Source organism: Erinaceus europaeus, chromosome 11 (genome assembly GCF_950295315.1).
Source record: "Erinaceus europaeus chromosome 11, mEriEur2.1, whole genome shotgun sequence".
Lineage (NCBI taxonomy): Eukaryota > Metazoa > Chordata > Mammalia > Eulipotyphla > Erinaceidae > Erinaceus > Erinaceus europaeus.
In genome coordinates this window covers 33,271,509-33,284,412 of record NC_080172.1, presented here as the reverse complement: position 1 = coordinate 33,284,412, position 12,904 = coordinate 33,271,509, and the positions used below count along the sequence as shown (strand labels likewise).

Genomic DNA, 12,904 nt, shown 5'->3' with positions numbered 1-12,904 from the left:
CTTTTATCTTGTTTTGTACCATGCAGTACCTTTAACGTTTAGAACTGCTTCCCACCTCCAGAATAAACAATAATAATAATACACAAAAGTAAACAATACTTAATATTATAGACTTTTTGTACACTTGATAATGCATTACATATGGTAATATATTTAGTACTTACTACATGCTAAGTATGACATACTTTACATTTATTATGGTAATTAAACAAGTTACAACCAGAGAGTTAACTAGATTATCCAGAAGCACAGCTCTAAATGAAGGAGCTAGTGTAAGAATGACTCAAGTCTAGAGTTCATGTGTTAAGGCTCCACAGTAATGTTTCTTTCTTTTTTAATCTTTATTTATTAATTGCATAGAGATAGTCAGAAATCAAGATGGAAGAGGATGATAGAAAGAGAGACAGGGGCTGGGTAGTGACACACCTGGTTGAGCACACATGTTACAATGCTCAAGGACCCAAGTTCGAGAACCCAGTCCCCAGCTGCAGGGGGAAAGCTTTGCAAGTGGTAAAGCAGTGCTACAAGTGTCTCTTTTTATTTCTATCTTCCCCTTTCCTCTTGATTTCTGGCTGTCTCTATCCAATAAATAAAGATAATTAAAAAAAATTTTTAAGAGAGAGACAGAGAGACACATGCAACACTGCTTCACCACTCATAAACCTTTCCCCCCGCAGGTGGGGTCTGGGACCTCCAAACTGAGTCCTTTCGCAATCAGGTGCACCAGCATCTGGCCACTTCCACGGTAATGTTTCACAGAAAGTAATGTATATATCTCTTCTAACGCCTTGAATGTCTTTATTTGTGGAGTACTAAAAACAATGACTTGCATAATAAGAAAGTGATTCCTATTTTTCTCTCTTTTGATTATATCGTGATGAAAATGCCAATTGTGTGCTTTGTGTTTAGCATATGTTTACAATTTAGTAATCTTTCCTTTTATGGGCAGTAGACTTTAAGCTCAGAGATTTTAGTAGACAATAATTTCTAACCTTAATTTAAGAACATTATATTCACTCTTTAAAATATGATGCTGGTATCTTATACATGTATAATTTTACTGATCTTAGGCTAAATTATATGTGTGTGTGTGTGTGTGTGTGTGTGTGTGTGTGAATATACAGAGAGAGACCGGAGAGACATACAGAGAGGAAGAGACACCACACCACCATTCCACTGTACTTAAAAGATGCCTGGTGCCACAAAACTCCTACACTGCCTGGGTTCAAACCACTGGAGCTTTCTGGCATCATAAAACAAACCTTTTCCAGAGTGAGCTATCTCCAAGCGTTATAATGACTTTTCTTTTTTTTTTTTTTTTTTTTTTATTTAAATTTTTAATTTAAGAAAGGATTAGTGAACAAAAGCATAAGGTAGGAGGGGTACAACTCCACACAATTCCCACCACCCAATCCCCATAACCCACCCTCTCCCATGATAGCCTTCCCATTCTCTAGCCCTCTGGGAGCATGGACCCAGGGTCGTTGAGGGTTGCAGAAGGTAGAGGGTCTGGCTTCTGTAATTGCTTCCCCGCTGAACATGGGCGTTGACTGGTCGGTCCATACTCCCAGTCTGCCTCTCTCTTTCCCTAGTAAGGTGTGTCTCTGGGGAAGCTGAGCTCCAGGACACATTGGTGGGGTCTTCAATCCAGGGAAGCCTAGCCAGCATCCTGGTGGCATCTGGAACCTGGTGATTGAAAAGAGAGTTAACATACAAAGCCAAACAATTTGTTGAGCAAACATGGATCCCAAGATTGGAATAGTGGAGAGGAAGTGTTGGGGAGGTACTCACTGCAAACTCTAGTGTAATCCTGCTTTCAGGTATATATTTTGCAGTAGTTTATGGATACGTGTGCGCATACGCTCTCTCTCACAGAAACTGGTGTATGTCTAGGTTATGGGACTTTGTTAGAAAGTGAACTACCTGAGATGAAATTAGAGTGTACTATAAAAGGAAAGGTCTCACCCGAGTAATGAAGCTGAAGGGTTGTCATTCCACACGTGAAGTCTCTGGATACACTCTGAGGTGAAGCATGTTGAGATGGCAATCGTTGCTTTGGTTAGGTTGTGATCGGCGGATGCAATATTATTTGGTATGGATTGGGAGAAGCATACGGGAAAGTGAGCCCTATCCATGGGTGCCAGGACTGGGGGAAGTAGGGGCTCTATAGTGAAGATGTGAGGTTCCTGCTGTCTTAGGGTTCAAAAAGACAATCAATAGTTAATATTATCATCACATTATTTGTTAATTGGGTTAACTTTGAAAAGTCCCTTTGTTATGGTTTGCTGTACAGTACCCAGTATCTTGTATATAGCTGTGCTAATAATGACTTTTCTTACAGTTGCTCTGAATTTAGGATAGGTAACATGTTTTCTTTTATCAAGTTTCTCTCTTTAAAAAAGTGGGGGAAAATATATTTATTTAGAAACTAAATAATGGGCCCAGGCGGTGGTGCAACCGGTTAAACACATAGTATGAAGCACAAGGATCCGGTTTTGATGCCCCGTCTCCCCACCTGCAGGAGGAGACGCTTCACAAGCGGTAAAGAAGATCTGCAGGTGTCTTTCTCTCTCCCTCTCTCCCTCCTCCTCCTCTCTCAATTTTTCGCTGTCCCATCCAATAAAGTGGCCACCAGGAGCAGTGGATTCGTAGTGCTAGCAATGAGCCCTAGTGATAACTCTGGAGGCAAAATAACAACAACAACAATAATAACAACAATAAATAATGCTACAGATAGTATGCATAGTATACCATAACCTATGGTGTGAAAAAAAGGTGGAAATTTCGTTATCCCTATTCTCAAAAAGAAGGTGAATGTATACAATTGGATCAATGTGCAATATCCTAAAGGGAAATTAGAAAAATATAAGTAAAATATGAATTCTCTTTCAAAAGGGGAGAATCATAAGTGGAAAAAGAGTCACAACTTCTAAAGTAATATATGTGCAAAGTAGAAAAATATCTAGTGGGAGTGATTTCATGACAAGAAATGTACTCCAAGAGTGTGCTGAAACAGTTGCTTTCACAAAATGTCTAGCAAATTCTTGAAACTTAAATTTTTATAGTAAATTTTGCAAAGTTTGTTTTCATCATCATCAACAAAAATTAGTCAGGGTTCATTTGGAGGCTTTGCAGTTTCCAGGGATAGCAAAAGACTGACTCTTCTTGCTGGGATGAGGCATAATAAATATATCCTGGGCAGTGGGGCCTGCATACGGAGAGGATAGAGGGGAGTGGGGAGATCTGATGGAAGGAAAGCTGGACTGTAATCAGAGAAAAAAAAAAAAGAGGACATGTGTGGGACGAAAAAGCAATTTAGCTTCACCGACTCGACTAACTAAACTGTTACCCGGGTTTAAATTAAGCAAGGTGTCCAGAGACAACAGCTGTTGTATTTATTTTGGTTGCATGTGACGGGAGCTGTTACTTCCCTGCTTGAAAACCGATCAGCCATAAGATGTAAACTGGAAGGTTCTGGTCAGGCCAAGAAAGGCTATGAAGAGGAAACCGGAGCCTTCCCTACATGCACCCTCCCCAAATAGGTTGAGGGGCCAGGGGTCCTGACTGTAAGGTGAGGAAAAGGAAGGCACCATACAATGTGCAGTCAGGAAGGACAAACGTCCCTTTCTTTCATCTATTTTATTATATTTTTATTGTCACTCTTTAACCTGAACTGCAATAGGGTGGACTTCATGTCTGGAGACCTTTGTCTCTTCAGTCAGGTTTTCAGTTGCATAAGGAAGGATCTTTATGCCTCCATTTTTGTTATTGCCATTGGAATTTCTGAGAAAGTGAGCTGCGCCAGCCTTTCCTTAAGTTCTCCACACCCCCTTTTCTCTCCCAGAGACCCCGCCTTTCCTCCCAGCCCAAACCACAAAAGGCAGCGCTTTGCCAGACCCGGCACGGTGCCCCGCCCCCTCCCCAAACGTCGCAGTGCTGCAGGGAATAGAGGCGGGTCCGGACCGAGGTGGGAGGTGGGACCGGCTTCGTCCTTCCTCTCCTCCACCAATCCGTGAAAACCCCCTGAGGGAGATGGAGGACCAGCGTGTCCAGACAGTCCTAGTATTTTCCCTCTTCTGCCACGTCCCAACCAGCGGTGAGTACCCACTCCTTAGGCTCCGATTGGCTAGATGGAGTTTTCCCGCAGAGGTCCTGCAAGCCGATTGGTCAATACTGCCTTGGGGAGGAGCTTACGTACTCTCCACCCTCGCCGCTACCGCGGCGCTAGGGGTGGGACGCGCCGCCGCCGCCACTGCTTCCGCCGCCGCCACCGCCGCCGCCGCCGCGGCTGTGCGTTCGGCGGGGGAGGAGTCGGAGGCGGAGAAGAAGGCGGTGGTGGCGGGTGGAGGATCGAGCGCTGCTCTCGCTCCGGAGCCGCTAAGCATTTCGGTGAGGGGATTGTTATTTTTATTCTTATTTTTAATCTGGCTTGTTCTGAGGTCAGTCCTGTGAGGGTCGGAGCGAGGAGATTGCTGCTTGCACCTCCTCCGGGTCTTAGTGTCTTTCGCCGAGCGGGCCTGTCCCTGGCCCGTCGCGCCGGCCATGGTGGGTGGGGTTGGCGGTGGTGAGAGGCCTCCTCGCCTCCCGGGCCGCGTCCAGCCTGGACCTGCGGCCTCCTTCGTGCTGTGCCCGCGGCCCCCTGCGGATGGCATCTGTGGGTGGTCGTCCGGGCCGGCCCTCCCCGCAGGCCGCGATGGCTGCAGCCTCTTCTGCTGTCCTTGGTGCTCCGGCCAAGGACCTCGCAGCCCGGTACGCGAGACCCTCGGAGCCCGCACTCTCACGCCGCCCCCAGCCGCACGTCCCACCCACCCCACCCGCCTCCCCACCCGCCGCCTCCCCCGCCTCCCCACCCGCCGCCTCACCCACCTCCCCACCCGCCGCCTCGCTATTCCTGGTCGCCCCGCTTGGAGCTGATCCATGTACGCCACAGGCCTGCACCCCCGCCCCCACCCCCACCCCCAGATCCGCCTTCCGTTGCCGCGGCTCCGCTGTGGCCGATTTGCAAGTTACTACGATGGCCACGGAGGAGCCTCGGGCGCACTGGGCCCCCCTGGACCCGACCTGGCCGCCGCTGCTCTCCAGGCACCTGCGCCATTCGCGGCGACGTCAGATCGCAGCTCCCCACCGGCGGATGATGCACCCTCCATCCCGGCCTTCTCCAGATGACGGCTATTACTCATTTTTTGCGCACTTACAAAACGTTGACTTTAAAGACGCTCAGCAGGCCGAGTTGCATAAAAAGGGAGGAGGAGGGGGGGGTCTTTTTTTTTTCTTCCCTAGGAAGACCTGTTTAAAAGGCTGCTCTCTCCACCCCCTCCACCTCTTCAAGCACTGATTATTCTTCTTCACATCCGTGTAGAGAGGCCGCTTTAAGCTGGCTGGTTTTGTGAAGTATACAGTTGTGTTTTTTTTAAAGGCTTAATCTATTTGGTCAGTTCAATGTCTATAAAATGGCAGTCATATCCGCTCAAGACTACAGTCCATTTGATGACTGTAAATAAACATGAAGATCACAGAATCAGACGTTTAAACTAGAGCATTTCTTAATCTCGTGATTATCTTCTGGAATCAGTTTCATTTTTATCTACAAATTAACCGTTTATTTATTTATTTTTAATTGACTACCGACATACAACCTTGAAGTGAAAGGCAACGGTGTCAAAAAAGAAAGTACCGTTAGGTAAAATGTAAAAATATCTTCACAGAAGCGAGATGTTTCTGAGACCTTGTTATCGTTTGGAGGTGGAAAGGTGGGCACAGAACATTGGTGGCAAGTGCTGTGTGAAACTATACCCTGTAATCTTACACTCTTGTAACCCATTGTTAATCACAAATAAAAAGAAAAATTAAAAAACAACAACCAAAGTAAAACTATTTTTTTTTTAATCTTCCAGCCCTACTGCACTGTCTAGAGTTAATATTTAATGTGCTCCTTTCAAAATGTACTTTCATACACATACTTGGCAAAGTTTTTTGAAGGAGCTTATATACCAAGCATGTTGATTTACCACCTGCTTTTTCACTTAATTATTTATGGTGGATATCTTTACTTGTTGTATACATACAGCTCTCCCTAACATGTTTTAAAGGCTATGTGATAGTCCATTAATTTGAGTGGGCTATAATTTGTTCAGTCTTTCCCTGAAAGACATTTAAAGTTCCTTTTTCCTGTCTCAAATTATGAATTGTATTTGAAGTTAATGCATTAGTTTCTAATCACAAGTTTTCAGTCATTTTATACTTAAAAAATTCCAAAGAAGGTGGGAGTAAATAGCATAATGGTTATGCCAAGACTCTCATGCCTGGTGTTCCTAAGTCCCAGATTCAGACCTCCGCACCACCATAAACCACAGCTGAGCAGTGCTCTGGTTAAAAAAAAAAAGTATGAAATACTATAAAGTAAAAAATGACAACCTCTACTTCCCCTTTCTGGTCCTACTTTCAACACTGCTCAGTAAACTTCCTCTGCCAGTTTGTCATTTTTTCTGGAGTGTGGATTCCTGGAAATAGAATCCTGGTTTAAAGGGTAGAAATATTTAAAATATTGATAACTATTTCTCCCTCCTTACTCTTTACAAAACTATTGAGTGCTGCTTATGCATTTCTTCCCCAGATAAACTTTAGACATGTAAATGAAAAAAGTTTCTAGGTAATTTTGAATTAGGTTATATTGAAAGTTCATGTTAATTTGTAGAGAACAAAAAATCAAAACTAGTTACTTGCCGAGTTTCTCCTCTTAGACATGTGTATCTGCAGATGACTATATTCACATCTTGCTTTATCTAGCCTTGAAAAAAAGTATTATTTCCCCTCTCATATGTATATATCTATACTCTTTTTTTTAGTATTCATTACTGTTTTACATTTGATTGCATTGTTGGATGGAAATTTGTAGTAACATTCTTTTTTGTTTGTAGGAAAGCTTTTGATTTTTTTTTTTCTCCTGTACTTACTGAGTTGATAATTATATGAAAATAGTCTTGTGTCTTTCTTTTCCATTTTTATAACTTTGGTATTTTCCTGTTGCCTTAGTCATTAAACATCCTGTATAATGGTGACAAATAGTAGTTGTAACTAAAATCTTGGTGATATTTCTCACTTTAAGGTGAATAGTTCATATACTTTAGCATCAACTGTAATGTTCATTGACCCTTTCTGATAAGTAGAGAACATTGTACTGTTCTTCTTCATTTCTTTTTACATTCGTTAACTTTTTGCTTTTTTTTTTTCTTGTTGTTACCAGAGCATTGCTCAATTGTTGCTTGTAGTGAGTGAGTCTTGTCAGGAACTGAATGTGGGACCTCTGAAACTCTAGCATGAGTGTTGTGGAAACTGCTCCCAATACATTTATTTAACCAAGAAAAATGAAAAAAAAAACAAGTATATTTGCATGAAACCTCATGTACAATGGCTTATAGTAGATTTACTAGTAACAGTTCCAAATATTTCGGCATTGCAATTGGTGAAATGGCTAATAAATTTTGATAAGTCAATAGCATGGCCTACTGCATAGTAAAAGGATTCATGAACTAGTTGAATACACAAAGGAAAAAATAAACTGATGAGCCTCAAAAAAATCGTGTGGAGAGAAAAAAGATGTGAAACTACATATTAAATAACTATATGAAACTCTAGGAAAAAACTGAACCAGTGTATACTGAGGAAAAAAGTTAAGCGTTAATACTGAAAGTATGTGATTTAACTATAGAACACCAAAAAAAGAAGTTTTTAGGGATGATGGGGATATTCCACTTCCTCATTATGGTAATAAAAACACACCACTATTGACTATGGCTGTGGTGAGATGGGTATACACATTTGTCAAAATGCAATGAGCTGTGGCTGCGGAGATAGCATAATGGTTATGCAGTCAACTTTCATGCTTAAGGCTCTGAGGTGCCAGCTTCAATTCCCAGTGCCACCATAAGCTAGAGCTAAGCAGTGCTTTAGAAAAAAAATCATAACTAGAAAACTGTACAATTTTATTGTCTATATATTATCCTCAATAAAGTTGATTCTTTTGAAAAGGTGCTTTAACAGTGTGATACCTTTATATAACCACCTAACAAATATCAAAAATTTATAGCTTTTTTAGTGTTTTTTAGATTGCATTGTTACTCTAATTTTAACTTGAACTTACCTGAAGATAAGTGATGTCAAGTTCCTAGATCATTTGTATGTTTTCCTTAGTGATGATATGCTCTCTTAAAAATATTGAGCTACTGTTTTAATGAGTTGTAAGTATTCTTTATGCAGTTTCATATAAGTTTTTTGGCCCATGTACACGCATCCAAATGCATATCATAGTCTGAAATTTACTTTTCCATTTTTCCAGCCTTTTAAAAAGGAGCTTTTAATTTTGATTCAGTTCATTCTTTCATTTCCCCCCCTTATATCTAACTTGTACTTCTATGTTCTCAGCTTGCTCAGTGCAAAATTATAAAACTTCCTCTTAATTTTCTTCTACAACTTTATAGTCATGAATTTTTTTAAAAGTTTACTTTTATTTATTATTGGATAGAGACAGAGAAATTGAGAGAGGAGGAGATAGAGAGGGAAAGAGACAGAGAGACACCTGTAACCCTCCTTCACCACTTGTGAAGCTTTCCCCTGCAGGTGGGACCAGGGGCTTGAGCCTGGGTCCTTGTGCAATGTAATGTGTGTGCTTAACCGGGTGCGCCACCCACTGCCTGGCCCCTAAGTTTTGACTATTATGACAATGTGCATCATTCATTTTGAATTAGTTTTTTTTTTTTAATTTTTTTTTTTGTATAGTGTGAGGTAGAGGTGGGCTAATTTTCTCAGTTCTAGCACTACTTGTTGCTGGGAACACTTTCCTTTCCCAATTAAATTAAATCAACCTAGCTGAGAATCAGTTGACGAGGCATGTAAGTCAGTTTCTAGACTGTGTCTTAATCTTTATATTACTCATTTTATCAATACCACATTGATTATTGTGGCTTTATCATAAATCGTAAGTCAGTCACTACCAATTAATACCTTATAAAATATTTCCTCAATTAAAGCCATAAGTCCTCCCACTTTGCTCTTTTACAAAATCATTCTAGCTATTCAACTCCTGTGCTTTGTTACTTTCTGTAGAAGTCACTAAGGGAGGTTGTTAATTTAGACTATTACTATTACATGTTTCAGTCAGCTTGGAAAGAATTGACTCTTCCAATCAGTGAACACAGGCAATCACCATTTAGATCTTTGATTTCTTTCATCATGATTTTATGGATTTAATATGTAGATATTGCTGCTTGTATTTTGTTAGACTTGTATTTTAAGTATTGTTATCACTTTTTATAATACTCTAAATTATAACGTAAATTTAGTTTCCAGTTCATTTATAGTATCCAGAAACACTATTATATTATGACCTTGAATCCAGCAACATTGTTATATTTACTTATTCTTATAATTTTCGTTACATAGGCTTTTTTTTAAATTTCCCCATGTGCATAGTCTTCTCATTTGTGAATGTAGAACAAATTTAACATTCACTTCTAAAATTTGTATGTATACCCTTTCACACACACCTCTTTTTTTGTTATTGCGCTGGTTAGAACTGTAGATTTAATGCTGAGCAGGAGTAGTGAGAGATGTCCTTGTCTTGTTCATGGACTTAAGAGTAATGTTTTCAGTGTTTCATTACCATATGTAATAAGTTAAATATGTTTCCCATTCTGTTTTTAGATTGCTGAGAGTTTTTATTATGGCTGTCTGCTGAGCTTCTGAATGTTTATGTAAATCACGTTTGAGGAATTTTTAGGTGTTTTCTCTCCTGATTTTCTGTTCTGTCATGGTAGCACAATTACACATATAGTAGTCATATAATGCAACCCTGTCTCAGATTGGGTGATTTCTCATGAGCTATCTTGAAACTCATTTATACATTCTTTAACTAGTCCTTTAGGTAACCCACATAATGCTTTTAAAATCTCTTTTATATATTTAATTTGTATTTTAATTATTTTTATTGTACTCCAGGAGAAAAGGTCTCTTTTTCTTTCACCATCTCTTAGCCAAAAAAAAAAAGTAGCCCTCCTCCCATTAGTTAAATTTTTTTCACACACACACACACATATATATATACACACATATACATATATACACACACACATATATATTTATTTTTCTTATTGGATAGAAAGAGAAATTGAGGACGGGAGAGAGAGAGGTGGGGGGAAGAAAAAGAAACACCTAACACCTGCAGCCCTGCTTCACCACTCATGAAGCTTTCCCCCTGCAGGTTGGGACCTACCTGAGACTTGAACCCAGGTCCTTGTGCAATTGTAATGTGTGTGCTTAACCAGGTGTGCCACTGCCTGGCCCCACCTTTTTTTTTTTTTTTAAGTGGAGGTAAAGAGGTTCAGGTAATAAAGTTTTATTCCTTTTTATCTTTTGACTGTCATTCCTTTCCTTCTACCACTGAAGATGACCTTGTTAGTTTATTAAACTGTTGAAAAAAATTTCTATTTAAAGAAAGATGTATTTATTTTGAGACAGAATGATTGAAGAGAGAGAGGACCAGGGTACTGCTCATCTCTAATGTATCGTGGTGTAAGAGATTGAAACTTTGGCCACTGAAACCTCAGAATTGCAAGTTTGTGCTCTGTATCCTTGACCTTTTTCCCAGTCTTTTAGTCAGTCATCTAGGAGAGCTCTATAGTGAAGAGTCTGAGAGGGGGTGCCAGTTTTTTTATGTTGCTGCAAGTCTTAAGAGATATACTTTTTATCTTTACCTGGACTGTAATTGCCTGACCAAAAACCAACCAAACAAATAAAAACAGAAAACCCTTAACATTATTCAGTCAGTGGGAGGTATGAAAGTAGTGTCCAGCATACTGGGAAGATGTATTTGGTAATACATATATTTTTAAATTCATTATCTTTATTTAATTATTGGATAGAGACAGCCAGAAATTGAGAGAAGGGGGAGAAAAAGAGGGAAAGAGACAGACACCTGCAGCCCTGTTTCACCACTTGCAAAGCTTTCCCCCTGCAGGTGGGGACTAGAGGTTCAAACCTGCTGGGTCCTTGTGTACTGTAACATGTGCACTCAACCAGGTGTGCCACCACCCTGCCCCTATTTTGTAGTTTCTAAGAAAATCATAAAAAAAATATGCACTTTAAGGGTATATTAAGCTGGTAAACAAAATAAAATGGAATAGCAATTTCAACTAATTCAAGAAAGGAAGGATAAAGGAACATAGATGATTGAGGGACTGGGTGGTGACACATCTGGTTTAGTGCACATGTTACGATGCACAAGGACTCAGGTTAGAGCCCCCCGTCCCCATCTGCAGAGGGAAAGCTTTGTGAGTGGTGAAGCAGTGCTACAGGTATCTCTGTCTCTTTCCCTAATAGCCTGTCCTTGATTTTTGGCTGTCTCTATTCAATAAATAAAAAAGGATAATATTTTTTTTAAAGGATAAATACTGGAGATTAAAAAAATATTCTGAAAGCATAGATAAAGTCAAAGTGAAATGATGAAATATATGTTGTCTACAGATACAGAAGGAAAGATGATGTGGCTGTATTACAACTATTAATATCTGTGGTAGGAGGGTAAGCTTATCAGAAAGATACAATTCTAAATATGTATTTATTTGATAACAATTTCTTAAAAATAGAGGTTCATATTATACACAATTAAGATAGTATTTGTAGGTGGAGTTTTTATTTTATTTATTTATTCATTTATTTCCTTTTTGTTGCCCATGTTTCCATTGTTGTTGTAGCTATTATTATTGTTGATGTCGTCGTTGTTGGATAGGACACAGAGAAATAGAAATGGAGAGAGGGGGGAGAGAAAGACAGACACCTGCTTCACCACTTGTGAAGTGACTCCCCTGCAGGTGGGGAGCCGGGGCCTCAAACCGGGATCCTTGACCGGTCCCTGCGCTTTGCGCCACGTGCGCTTAACCTGCTGCGCTACCGCCCGACTCCCTGGAGTTTTTTTTTTTTTTTAACTACTTAATCTTTTACCTTTTATTGCACTTACTTTACAGGAAAAAAGACCTTAATGTTTAACTCTCTAGTTATGTTTTCTTCTGATTCTTCTCGATGTAGAGACCTAGCTGTTACACAAGTTGGCAAATACCATAATGTATGCACATATGTCACTATTTAACGCCTGTGATAGCAGTGCTGGAAGGAGATTTTAAGTATATATTTAAAGCAACTGATAGGAAAGCTTTTACCATACACAAGGACCTGGGTTAGTGCCTGCTTGGGGACCTGCCCCGGGCGGGCGGGGGGGGGGGGGGGGGGGCGGTTACTTCATGAGCTATGAAGCAGGTCTACAGGTGTCTGTCGTTGTCTCTCTATCTCCTTCTCTCAGTTCTCTCTCTTATCAAATAAAATGGAAAAGAGAGAAAAAATAAATAAAAGGATACATGGCCATAGGGAGCAGTGAATTAATGCTGGCATGGAGCCGCAGCAATAACCTTGGGGGAAACAAAAACTTTTAAAAGTATAAAGAAATCAAAATTTTGTATGACATGATTAATAAACTTGATGCAGTTGGCATTTGTAGTGGATTTGGCAAATTAAGACTACTTAATTTTTATTGATTAATGAAAGAGAGAACCAGTGTATCATTCTGACATGTAGTGCCAGGGATCAAACTTAGAACTCATGCATTTTTAAGTCCAAACTCAGGGCCTCTAAACACTACTTTTAAGTACAACTGGGGATTTCACTAAAAACTTCTGGCACCTAGGAATTACTAAATTTCAAAGGGATAGAAATTATTTAGTGCATGTTTTCTGGCCATTGTGTAATTACGGCTCAATTTAGATTGCTTAAGTCTTTTTTTGTTAGGTAGTTACATTGCAGACAAAGACACTATGTGCATTAGGTATAGAATCTGAGAATTGCAGAATCTTAAAAAACT

The 12,904-nt window shown here is 40.1% G+C and overlaps 1 protein-coding gene across 1 annotated transcript in view; it reads left to right on the top strand.

Annotated features, from left to right (window-relative positions):
* Positions 1-4,231: 4,231 nt before the first annotated feature.
* PJA2 (praja ring finger ubiquitin ligase 2) overlaps positions 4,232-12,904 on the top strand; it is a 65,562-nt gene continuing 56,889 nt past the window's right edge. The window contains exon 1 of the mRNA XM_060201254.1: positions 4,232-4,389. The gene's annotated coding sequence lies outside the window, so the exon portion shown is untranslated. The remainder of the gene's footprint in view (positions 4,390-12,904) is intronic.